Below are 12,072 nucleotides of genomic sequence, written 5' to 3'. Positions count from 1 at the left end.
AGTAGTTTATCTTTTTCTCTTTCACTTACAGTCGTGGCTAATTGACCTAATTCATCTCTAAACGGATAATAGCCTGAGTGTTGAAGTTAAAAGCTGGCCTATGGTCTGCATGAAGTTGTTTAGTGTAGTGTTGGTGCTAGCAGATGATTTTGCTAGGATTTTAGACTCTTTTCTAGCGAGTTAAGCCTTTGATCATTGTGAAACTGATGGGATATTTGATGATTGAGTGGATCTGGGTTGGGTTGAGTGAAAGCAGGTCTATTTAGTTTGACCTTGTGATAAAAAAAATTTGGGGTGGTTCCTCCATCCTGGATTGTATGTTAGTGCGTATGAGTCATTTGTGGGTCTTTGATAGGCTGCGTTCACCTGTGCTACTTCGTTCTCTGCTAGACCCATTAAGAAAGGAATCCTTCCATCATGTGTATCTATGGCATTACACCCATTGCAAGTTGTTGTTGCAACTTGGTTCACTTGGATGTGTTCCTTGAGTTCTAGAGCCTCTATCCTACGGATCAAATATGTGAATTTAGCCTCTTCAGCTAGGGAAGGTTGAACTTGATATACACCCCTCTTGAAGGTGTGTGTCTGTCGGGTTCCTAGTAGTCTCCCATTGTAGGCTCTTTTCTGCTAGGTCCTCTAGAAATTGCAGGCTTCTATGGGTTTTTATTTATGAATTGACCCTGACATTTGATTCTAACATAGTTCTTGAGTTTTGGTCTAGTCCTTCATAAATGATTTGGCACAGCCTCAAGTTTTATTCCATGGTGTGGGCATTGACTCAAAAGATTCTTAAAACGATCAAAGTACTTTCAAAAAGACTCACCTGGTAATTGATAAAATTGATTAATTTCATTCCTAAATTTGGCAGTCTTATGATGTGGAAAATTTTTTTAGGAACACTCTAACAAAACCTCCCATGATGCGATGGATTGATTAGGAAGACTGTATAACCACTTTTTGGCACTATCCTTGAGGACAAAGTTGATCAACCTAAGTTTTATAGCATCCTCAGTGAGCTGTTGAAGCCGCATCGTGGCGCATACTTCCTCAAATTTTCTCATAAAAATGTATGCATCCTCGATTTCGATGAATTTGGGAAGCATGTTTATGATCTGAGGTTTATTTCAAAATTGACATCAGTTTGTGGTAGTCGGATACATGAGGGTTGGGCTGTCCCAACTGGATAGCAAAAGTCTTTCAAGACCTAGGTTCATGTTCGGGTTCACCCATGATGGGCTTAAGGTCTACTGGACTCGATGAAAGTTTGGATCTATTCTCACTAATCGACAGATAACCTTGTCCACGAAGAAATTTGAGAATTTTTAATTATTTTTAAATTTTTTTATTTTATTTTTTTTTAAGAACAGAAAATAGATAGAAAAGAATTCTAAAGATGGGCCTAAGGAGTCCTAAATCTAGAGACGATAGAGAAGAGCATTTTAATTAGGATTAATTTTGTAGGTTAGTAGTCACGTTATACAATCAATCCTAGCTAAGGTAACCCTAGATCTAGACAGCTCCTAACTTGTCAAGGTTGCCTTTGAGCACTCCAGGTAAAAGACTAGCCACTCAACTGGCCAGGTAAGTGTAAGGTCGGTGAGGGTCCCCCGTTGCTTTCTTTAGATACCAACTGAGTTGGCCAGGTAAGCGAACGAACCAATTAAATAACCACCTTCCTTCAGGACGTAGTCCTTGAACCACTTTCTAGACACCAGTCAAACTCACTAACCCTAACCCGATCTTACTCTTAGGATCCCTTGTCCTATTGAGCTCAAAAGTCTTAGGGGCCAACTCTAATTGATTTTAAGTTAAGGTTTAGGTCAATGCAATATGCAGAATGGTGGTTTGTGGGTCAAGAAAGGATGATGAAATCCTCACCTTATCTTATTTAGGATTTGTGCCCTTAAGATATTTTATGAACTTATGTAATGCAAGAAGAAAAGATGATCAGATTTGATAGTTAGTCAAGAATAAATTAATTTGTTTCACTTTTTAGATTTTGTGATTAAATATCTAATTCCCTAAGTAGATTATGAGGTGTCAATGGAGATTTTTTTTTTTTTATTTTTAAAGAAGAAGAAATTTGACTAAGGAACTAAGCAAGTTAGAAAGTAATTAAAAAGAAATTAATTTTTTTTAAATAATCGTGCCTAGATCCCGACAACGACGTCAAAATTTGATCACTGTAAGCGGTCAAGAATAAAAATCAACTCAAACTATATAGATAGGGTGAGTAGGGATCATTTCCACGGAGATCTAGGGCAATTATCTCTTTTTTTTTATGAAAAAACATAAAAGAGAATTGGTTACAAAAGGATTAACAAGAAATAGAATAGCAAGAGATCAAAAGTGTAAATTAAATTATGAAAAAAAATAATTCAAAGAAATAATCCTGGAATTCTGAATCCACCATGCAAAGAGATTTACTTTCTTCTTTTTTTTATATTACAATATTTAATTCTTGTAATTATGGTATTAGTATAGTTTATCTCTAAGGGATACGGACTGTATCAGTAGATTACAGCTCATTCTGTTGGAGTATAAACTATCTAAATTTAATTACAAGATTTAAGATTCAATCTAACATACTATGATCTATCTCTCCAGAGTACGTACCGTATCCAGAGATCACGGCACGTCGCTAGAGGATATAGACCGTGTAGGCGGGATCAATACCTTAAAAAAAAAATAAAAAGATATGAAATAAAAGTACAATTTTATTGTATAAAAATTAAATATAAAAATAAAAAAAATAAAAATCTATTTACAGGCTTCATCATATTTCTGGATTGAAGGGATTTAGCCACGCATCAAATACTCTAGCTCCATAATCTCTCAATAATTGATCCCTAAAGCTCTTTGAATTTTTTTTTATTTTTTTCTTACTTTTTTTTTGATTTTTCTCCTCCTAAAGCTTATTCCCAGACCTCCTATTTATAAATGATTTTTTCATATTTTTCTGATCACAAAAGGAGTCCTAAAATCCTTAGAAAACGTATTAATCTCTTAGGAATATTTCTGACTGTCGGATTAGCTGTGGACTGCTCAGATCTTATCAAAATCCAGCTTTTAATCTCCTTATTCCAATTGGATTCGTTCTCAACTGTTGGATCGTGCCTTAGATTGATTCTGGACTATTGGATTGCGCAGAAGACTTATATTCAAAGTCGGCACAAATCTGGACCGTTGGATCTCTTGATGGATAAGTTTTCGGCTATCCGATCATGCAAAAGAGCTTCCACCCACCTGTAAACCACGCCTGTAGACCGCGTGAGATCTCTGATGGACCGCGCCCTGATTCCATGGACCGACTGACCGGTCCACCATGCACCGGAGGCTATTTTTAAGATTTTTTAGGATATTTTTTCTCCATTTTTACTCCGATTTTCATCTGAAAAATTAAAAAAAAATATGCATTAAATTTTTTAAAAATTTTTCTTCATTTTGGTGCTTAAATTGCTCAATTAAATTCATATTTTATTTTTTATAAATATATCTAATTTCATATTTTTTTTAAAATTATTTATTTTTCAAGAAAATTTAATAAATTCATGAAATTAGATTTTTAAGAAGATGTTAACATCATAAATTACTAAAAATACCTACAATAAATATAAAAATATATCACTTATCAATATCCCCTCCAGGGGTCTTTCTGAGGAAATTGTGGTTACCTGGAGCAGGGATTAGGTAGACATTGTGCATGCAAATAGACGGATAACATTCAGAATTATTTCTTTAGTTGTTGGTATAAGCTATTATGTGGATGTTAGGGGTCATATATGCTAGTTCGTGTCACGTGGAGAGGAGACAACTATGGGATCAGGTGAAGGCTGCTCGGACACTGGGTCAACCCTTGTTACTAATTGGAGATTTTAATGTTATCCTCAATGTCGAAGACAAAAAGAGTGGAAAACCTTTTTGTGTTGATCGGAAGGTTAGGGAGCTTTGAACATTTTTTAGGCAATCAGGTCTGATTGACATAGGCTTTGTTATCCTCAATGTTGAAGACAAAAAGAGTGAAAAACTTTTTTGTGTTGATCGGAAGGTTAGGGAGCTTCGAACATTTTTTAGGCAATCAGGTCTGATTGACATAGGCTTTCAAGAGCCATCCTTCACATGGTGTAATAATAGACTAGGGATGGATAGGGCTTTTGCATATGATAATTGATCAAATTTGTTACTGGAATTAAATCTCTCTCATCTAACTAGATTTGCATCCAACCACTATCCTCTACTTCTTTCTATATCTAGATAATGGCAGCAAAGGAGCGTACCATTTTGGTTTGAGAAAATGTAGCTTCATTGTGATGGAGTTCAACAACGTATTGCACAAGCCTGGAAGTGCCATGAGAATTATACCCCCAGGGTAAAACTTTCTAAAGTTTTGGAAAATACTAAAAAGTTTCTATACAATTGGAAAAGACATCTTGGTAATATCTTAAGAAAGGACAGGAGTTGAATGATGATACTTATTTTGCAGTAGGTGGAGGAATAACCTGGGAGCCTCATAGTGTAGGAGCACATAGGGTTGCAATCCTTAGACAATTTCATAAAAACCTTCATCTCCAAAAAGTATATTGGAGATAGAAATCAAAACTCCAATGGCTTAGAGATGGTGATGCAAATACAAAATACTTTCATCGATTAACTATTCTAAAAAAAAGAATTAATAGAATTTCTTGTATTTCTGATTTTTCTAGAACTCAAATATCATAGAAGAAAAAAAAATATAAGGAACTATATCTTCTCACAACTTCAACAAAGATGAAAAGCTCTAGTTGGATGTACAGGAGGTGGAGTTACCATTAGCAGAGCACACTGTATCCATGGAGTAGAATGAAGTATTACTCTAAGCAGTCACTATGGAGGAGATTAAGCAAGTCGTTAAGGAGATGTCTCAGACAAAGCACCAAGATTAGATGGATTTCAAAAAAATTTTTTCCTATACTTTTGACACATTGTTCACTCTGATGTTATAGCTGCTATTAAGTATGTCTTTCAATATCCTTGCAAGCTTAGTTACTGGAAGCAAACATTTATTGCACTAGTCCCAAAGAAAAACAATCCTGAATTTGTTGATGACTATAAGCCAATTAGCTTATATAACACGATCTATAAGATGGTGGCAAAAATCCTAGTTAATAGGCTGAAGCCTATTCTCTCTTTGTTAGTTTTTAGTGAGTGGGGGGCCTTTATGCTTAGTTGAAGCATTATTGATAATATTAATTGGTCTGGAGGTCATGCACTCTTTGATGGATTCTTTGAGGATGTGGAGCTTAATGATCCTTAAAATTGATATGGAGAAAGTCTATGATAGAATATGCTAGTCTTTCCTCTTCCAAGTTTTGGAGCATTTTGGATTTCATCATCAATTTAGTGGTTGGATTAGAGCTTGTATTGTGCATGCCCAATTTGCAATTTTGGTCAATGGATCTCCTACGAATTGATTTCATCCAACTAGAGGGTTGAAACAAAGCTACCTGTTATCTTCCTATTTATACATTTTATATTTTGAGACCTTCTCTAAGCTTTTTAAGTATGTAGTGACTCATCATCTGTTGAGGGCCTATAAACTAGGAAGGCAAGGACCTTTAGTTTCTCATATTCTATATGCAGATGATGTCTAATTGATTACAAAGCCACCATATATGATTATATTTGTTTAAAAGCTCTTATAAATGCTTACTGATCTATATCTGGTTAGACAATTAATGTGGCAAAGTCCTATGTCATCTTTAATCCTTTAACACTGAGAGCAATTAAATATACTATATGTATGCCTTGCAAACACCAGAAAAGAGGAATGCTTGGAGGTATTTGGGTGTAACTTTATCTGGTAGCTGACTACATGCTTCAGATTTTAGGTAGTTAATGGATATTATTAATTGATAGTTAGAAATGGAGCCATCATTTGCTAGTAGAGTGACGTTATTGCGATCGGTATTAGCTTCAATTCCTCTATATTGTATGTCATCAGTGCATGTGCTAGTGTTGGTTCTTATAGTTTTGAAAGTATTTCTCTAGGTCATTCTATTGAACAAAGAGGTATATATTTGCTCTCTTAGAAGCATGTTTGTGCTTGAAGGCAAAATGACAGCTTGGGTCTATCTTGTTTGACTTACCAGAACGAAGCTCTTCTTGCTAAATGGGCTGCACAATTAATTTTACAACCTTTGTCTTTATGTACACAAATTGTTTCTGCTAAGTATAAATTTTCAAGGACCTGAGTTTAACTATAAAAATTTTACTAAATGTTTGAGCATCTGGATCAAAATTAGGGCTCAAGGTCTAAAGGTCCAATTTCAGTTCATTTGGGCAATAGGATCAGGTGCCTCGGTTAAGGTGTTGTAAAACCCATAAGTAACTCCTATTCTGTTACTCTCTTTACCAACGTTCATTGATATAGATATGGAGGTTGATGGATGGAGGGTTGAATAGCGTATCACTCCAGATAGGTAATGGGATAGGAGAATCTTGGCCTTTATGTTCTCAGATGAAGTGGTCAGCTAGATTTGTGCTATCCTAATTTCAGATGGCTCTTGGCTTGATCAAATATACTAAGCTAATACTAAAATACACAATGTGACACTTAAAGATGTGTATAATAGTTTACATAAGCCTGAGGGTATGCAAGATGGAAGATCTTTTGCTTGGATTTGGAAATTGGATATGCCAAGAACCAACGGAATTGTGACTTGTGTAATTTCTATACTCGAAGATAATGATCATGTACTATGTGGTTGTACTTTTGCCATGGATTGCTGGCAACTACTAGACGATATGTTTGAGGTAGTACCTCAGCCCATTTCTTTATTGCAACTAAAGCAATAGATGACTATTTCCTGGTAGAGAAGGGTTTGAGGCATCTTGTGGCTTGTGTTGCCTAGCTTATTTGAAAGTCACAAAGTGAAAACCTATTTCAATTCACTTACTCAATTCTCTCACAGCTTGTTAGAAAACCTTTGAGTTTCTTACCCAATCCTGCTCTGTTGAGAGATGTCTTAAAGCTTCAGAGCCAGTCATGGTACCGGAGAAACTAGGAATTCCACTCGAATGAGATGTGGCAACCCTATTTTAGTTTGTTGGTCCCCCCCTCTGATAGATGTTCTAAAGCTGAATTTTGATGCATCAATGACCCTATTGAAGCTGGAGCTGCTTACATTATTCGTAACTATCAGAAAAAGTTACTAAGAGCTAGAGGTAAGAAATTGCCACTCTCTTCAATTCTTTTTGCAGAAATGATAGTGGCTTGGCTAGGGATGGTGGCGGCTATTTTTGAGATGCAAATTTAGGAGATATGGGTGGAAGAAGACTCCTTAATAGTTGTTCATTGCCTTTCAAAGTGTTGAGGAAACACTTGATTGCTGCACCTTTTATTATAGAATCTACTATTATGAAAATAAATCCCTCATACGGTACAAATCACACATGCATGCATATCGGGAGGCATATTTTGATACAGATTTTCTAGCCCATGAAGCTTGAGTGGCTGATTTTGATATTGATTTGTATGACCAGGTGCACCTGGGTCTTATGGCTATTCTTTGAGCTAATGCATGTGGCATTCATTTTAAATGATGATGAAGCTGATAAGAAATATTTTGTTGCTTTTACTTTGCTTTTTGCACCTGCATATCAGACTTGCTATCCTAGATCAGTGGCTGAATTTTTTAGCATGCTAAAATATTGAAAAAGTAGATTGAGTTGCCTTCGCATGATCAGCTCTGAGTTTGTTTGTAGGAATTTCTTCCATTTTGGTGAATGTTGTGTTTGGTATTTAGTAGGCTTTCAAGTAAATGACAGGTACTGTAGGGATGCATGGAGATGATGGAATATGTTAAATGCCGAAGTTTATAAATTTTAGAAGTGGCTAGCACAACCTTTGAGTCATTACATAAAAAATTGGAACGAAGCTGTGGCACACCAGATACCTAATAGGAATCTTATACATGGATTGGAGATGGATGATGCAATATCTTATAGCATCCTATTTTTTGTTTTATCCAATGGAAGGTAAAGAATCTGAAGTCTAATGATACGGGTCTATTTCATCATTAATTGGCCAAATCAGTGGTCTGGAATTTTTATTATAGGAGTGGCTAGCCAGTTTATCCTTCAGAGACTTCTTCATAATAGCATCTCTCCAGATAATTTATATGATTTGTATATTGATAGTTTATTATGTTTTTCCATAATTCTTTTGATCAATAGTCTTTCTAAACCTGTGGATAATAGTTTACTCATGTGTGGTAGAGAGTTTGGTTTTGTTCTTATCTTTTTTCTGAGAGAGGTTAGTATGCAGTTTATTTGTGTACTTGTGCTCTCAAAGGGGTGCGTTGGGGGTTTAGTTTTGTTTGGGAGAACTTGAGTGCTGATGGCCTTAGAACTTTGTACACTCTTTTTATATTCCTAAATGAATGTTACTACTCCCTATCTTACCGAATAAGAGGGTGAGACCCCACAAGTGTGGCTAAACTATGAGAAATCTTGGACATTGGAGAGGAGGTGGCCCCCAATGAGTGTTGTGGCGATTTGAGTCTGTCTCATTGGGAGAACTTTTCATCCGAGAATCGACAAATGATGCTCCCTATCCCCATAGGAAGAAAGGACCTGGCTCATAGCTCCTCTATTCTTCTTTTGAAAAATTTTATGGAGAGTAATGGGTCATTCTGTGAAGCAACCTCCCCTCTCATGGTCTTCATCCATGCAAGGTCTTTTCAGTAGACCCTGGCATGACTTCTTTACCTCTCCATCTATCCCCAATGACTTGGGTAGCTCCCCTCATTAATCCCACTTTAACTCCATACGCGTCGACTAAATCCTTAAAAGATAGGGTCCTTCTCCACCTTCGGCAAACCAATCCACCCACAGAACATCTTGGGGGTTTAGAAAGAAGTCCTGTTTTAGATGCGGTGATTTTTCACCACTTTCATAGTAAGTGTAGAAATGGTTTGATATACTTTATTTGTCGAAAGGATGGTCACTCTTTGCGTATGTGCTGAGCTAAGAAGGGAAAGAGGAACATAGGAGCTTGTTCATCCCTCGGAGACCCCAAGCTCTTTGGTGTTTCTACCTATAGAGGAACAGCATGTTTGAAATTACAATCAGTTATCCAATGCTGGTGTTTTGTATTGCCACAAGGTGAGTGTTTTCTTACCCAAACATCCGTATAGTGCCCCGGCATGCTGCATATCAAGGCCAACCCTCCGGAGTCCTTCCTTTAGACATACCAATAAGCAAGCAATAGTCCAACCACATAGCCAAGCATGCATCTCTATGCCCATCTAGCAACTCCATTGTATTAAATACATGCGACACCCTCAAATGCCTGCAAGCAATCCGACCCCTCGAATCAATCGCAAGGCTCATACGCACCTCCCTGCCATAACATAGACTCTTCTTAAGAGTGCTCCATAGCTCAACACCTTTATGCTAACTCTAAAACTCTGCCCCTTAAGCTAAGTACTACTCATCCAAAATGTCTCGATCTTTGGTGTACTTCCGTGCTATGACATAATCACTATGCCATTGATCCATAATCCACCAAACTGTCTTTCAATATTATGAAGACTAAATCCACACATCATGACCATGCAATGCTACTGCTATGCATGAGGCTTGCGCAAATCCATCTCCAGTGTCGCCCAGCTAAACTGTCAAGCCAGCACATCCTGCAGCTCCTCGAAGCTACGGCCGATCATATATATCCGAGCCCTTCTGGATTCCGCTATCTAAGCTCCCCCACAAGATCCTATGCCACAATCTTGGTCTTGTATCCTCGATATACTTTTCCATCCATGGTCGTACTACTCGATAATGTTCACGGCCTGCTCGCCCATCACTATGCACTGCCACGATTTTGAAGCTATATGGCCATACCGTCGAACATCTTATGCCCATGATCTGCTCGCATATTATGCATTACCATGATATTGACATCCAAGTCTATCCATCAAGTAAATATCTTCGATCGGTTGATCCATGAATCAAGCTATCCTCTCTTCAGCATGACCCTCTTGGCCATCCTTGATCCTTGACCTAACTCTAAGGCACATATTCTGACCGACATTTCATAAATCCTGCTTGTTCTCCACGATCGATTGATTCCAGTAGATCCCCGTAAGACATCACCTCACGATGCTCATGAAACTTGCATATTTGGATAGGCCACACCTTTATCCAACTAGTCCTCTGTCATCTCTTCGCTCTACTATAGAGATCAAGAATACATAGAGTAGTCTGGATAAATCTCTCGAGGATAAAATCTCTCGGATATCCCCTCCTCAGATAATGTGGCTAACTTGTCTGACCAGATTGCCTCGAACACCTCCATGCGAGACCATTCGGACATGGCACCACCATTGCCCTATAATAGTACCATGGCGAATCCATCTCCTACAGGCTTGGAGGAGTCAAGTACGTGGCCAAAGCTTCGTTGCCCTTTTCAAACCAAGAGAAATCCTCGAGTATCCATATATATCTTGACAGTCCGCCATACCAAATATCATGCATCTCGAGTCCCCCGATATCATGCCACGACTATGCCACTCCTTGACAAACCATTGCTCCCTTAATATCCCAACAAGGCATCCTCCTAAATCCTGCCTGGGGGTTTCCAAAGTATCGACTAGTATTGCAAATTTTGGTCATGCCAAATGCTCCATAATATCATCCCATGCCCACATCAGCACCTCCTGTGACATGTTTGCGGATAAGTCGGTGACAATTCTCCTCCACTCAAGCTGTCGATGCCCTCGTTGACGTCCAAACCACTACTTGAACATGGATCGCCATGACCAACTTCCATTATAGCCGCTGCAAACATGGTTCCTCAAGTCAGAGCCCCATGGCCCTGATGTCCTTGATCCTTTCTCTACCACTAAGAATCCATCATCCACACCATACTGACTCTTTCACAGAACCAAACTGCTACAAAACCTGACATTAGCCTCTACTTTTGTCATCCTCTAGTGGTCTTCTAACCTTCAAATGCATGGCACTCCTCGGACTCTTCCAAGGCTTAACTCCCGATTACCTCAATCTGAGAGCGACCACTATATCCTCTGAGCTTATTGCGGTCCTCTAACCATCAATTTAACTAAAAACTTTATGTCACGCCTCAGACTCTCCCAAGGCTTAACTCTCGATTGCACTAATTTGAAAATGGTCACTACTTCCACCAAAGCAAAATCTCTTGCCAGCAACACAAAATGGCACTCCTTGGACTGCATCCAAGGCTTAACTCTTGCCCATTTGGATCTAGGAGTGGCTTTCCCATGAGTCCCCTCTGGCAACTCACCTCCAAATGCCTAACCTTGCTACATACCCATCTTGCAACCCTGTGGTAATTCTGACCTTTTCTATTTAGCACCATACCTTTTAGACCCTACTACACCACACCGATGCTAAGTACTAACAAGTCACCTCCATAACTCTACATCATCCCGTACCAATGCAGATCCATAGATGCTACCAAGCTGGACCCTGATATCCAACCAAGGCTACTTTTCACTTTGCTCGAGTGTCTTAACATTCTAGTCTTCACTCCGAGCTCCAATTATCTGCCTCTACAGAACCATTGTTCATGCTGTTTCTTGTGATCCTCAGCTTGTTCTGACTACTTTTGTGTCTTTACCCCGAGTCTGTAGTACCAATGCAAGGCTACCCCATTGGCCTGCCTTACTCTTGTGACTCTAGTGCCTCAACACCCATTTGCATCCAACATCTGAGCCTTATAATGCCTCACAGCATGACCGGCTCATGGCCAACCTGGCCAACATTAGACAACCCTCGTGTTTCACATCCTACATCCTGACATCGCATGCCTATGTAGTGAGTAAGCACTCTCAGCCAAATATCTGCCTCTAGTACCTCGGCTTTCCAATGCTTTCACCTTGAGAGCAGTTCCATTAAGTTTGGTTGTTATATCTTATGTCATTCAAGTGCTTCAGCTCCACAATCACCCACACAAGAGATGGCTTTTTTTTTCAATGTTCTCACATCTTTATGCACCTGAATCCCTCGACTCTCCAAGTCTTCAACTCAGCTTGCACTTTAAAATTTGGATGC

This window comes from Elaeis guineensis, chromosome 2 (assembly GCF_000442705.2).
Source record: "Elaeis guineensis isolate ETL-2024a chromosome 2, EG11, whole genome shotgun sequence".
In the NCBI taxonomy this organism is placed as follows: Eukaryota; Viridiplantae; Streptophyta; class Magnoliopsida; order Arecales; family Arecaceae; genus Elaeis; species Elaeis guineensis.
The sequence above is the reverse complement of the archived record's forward strand: the minus strand, read 5'-3'. Positions refer to the sequence as shown.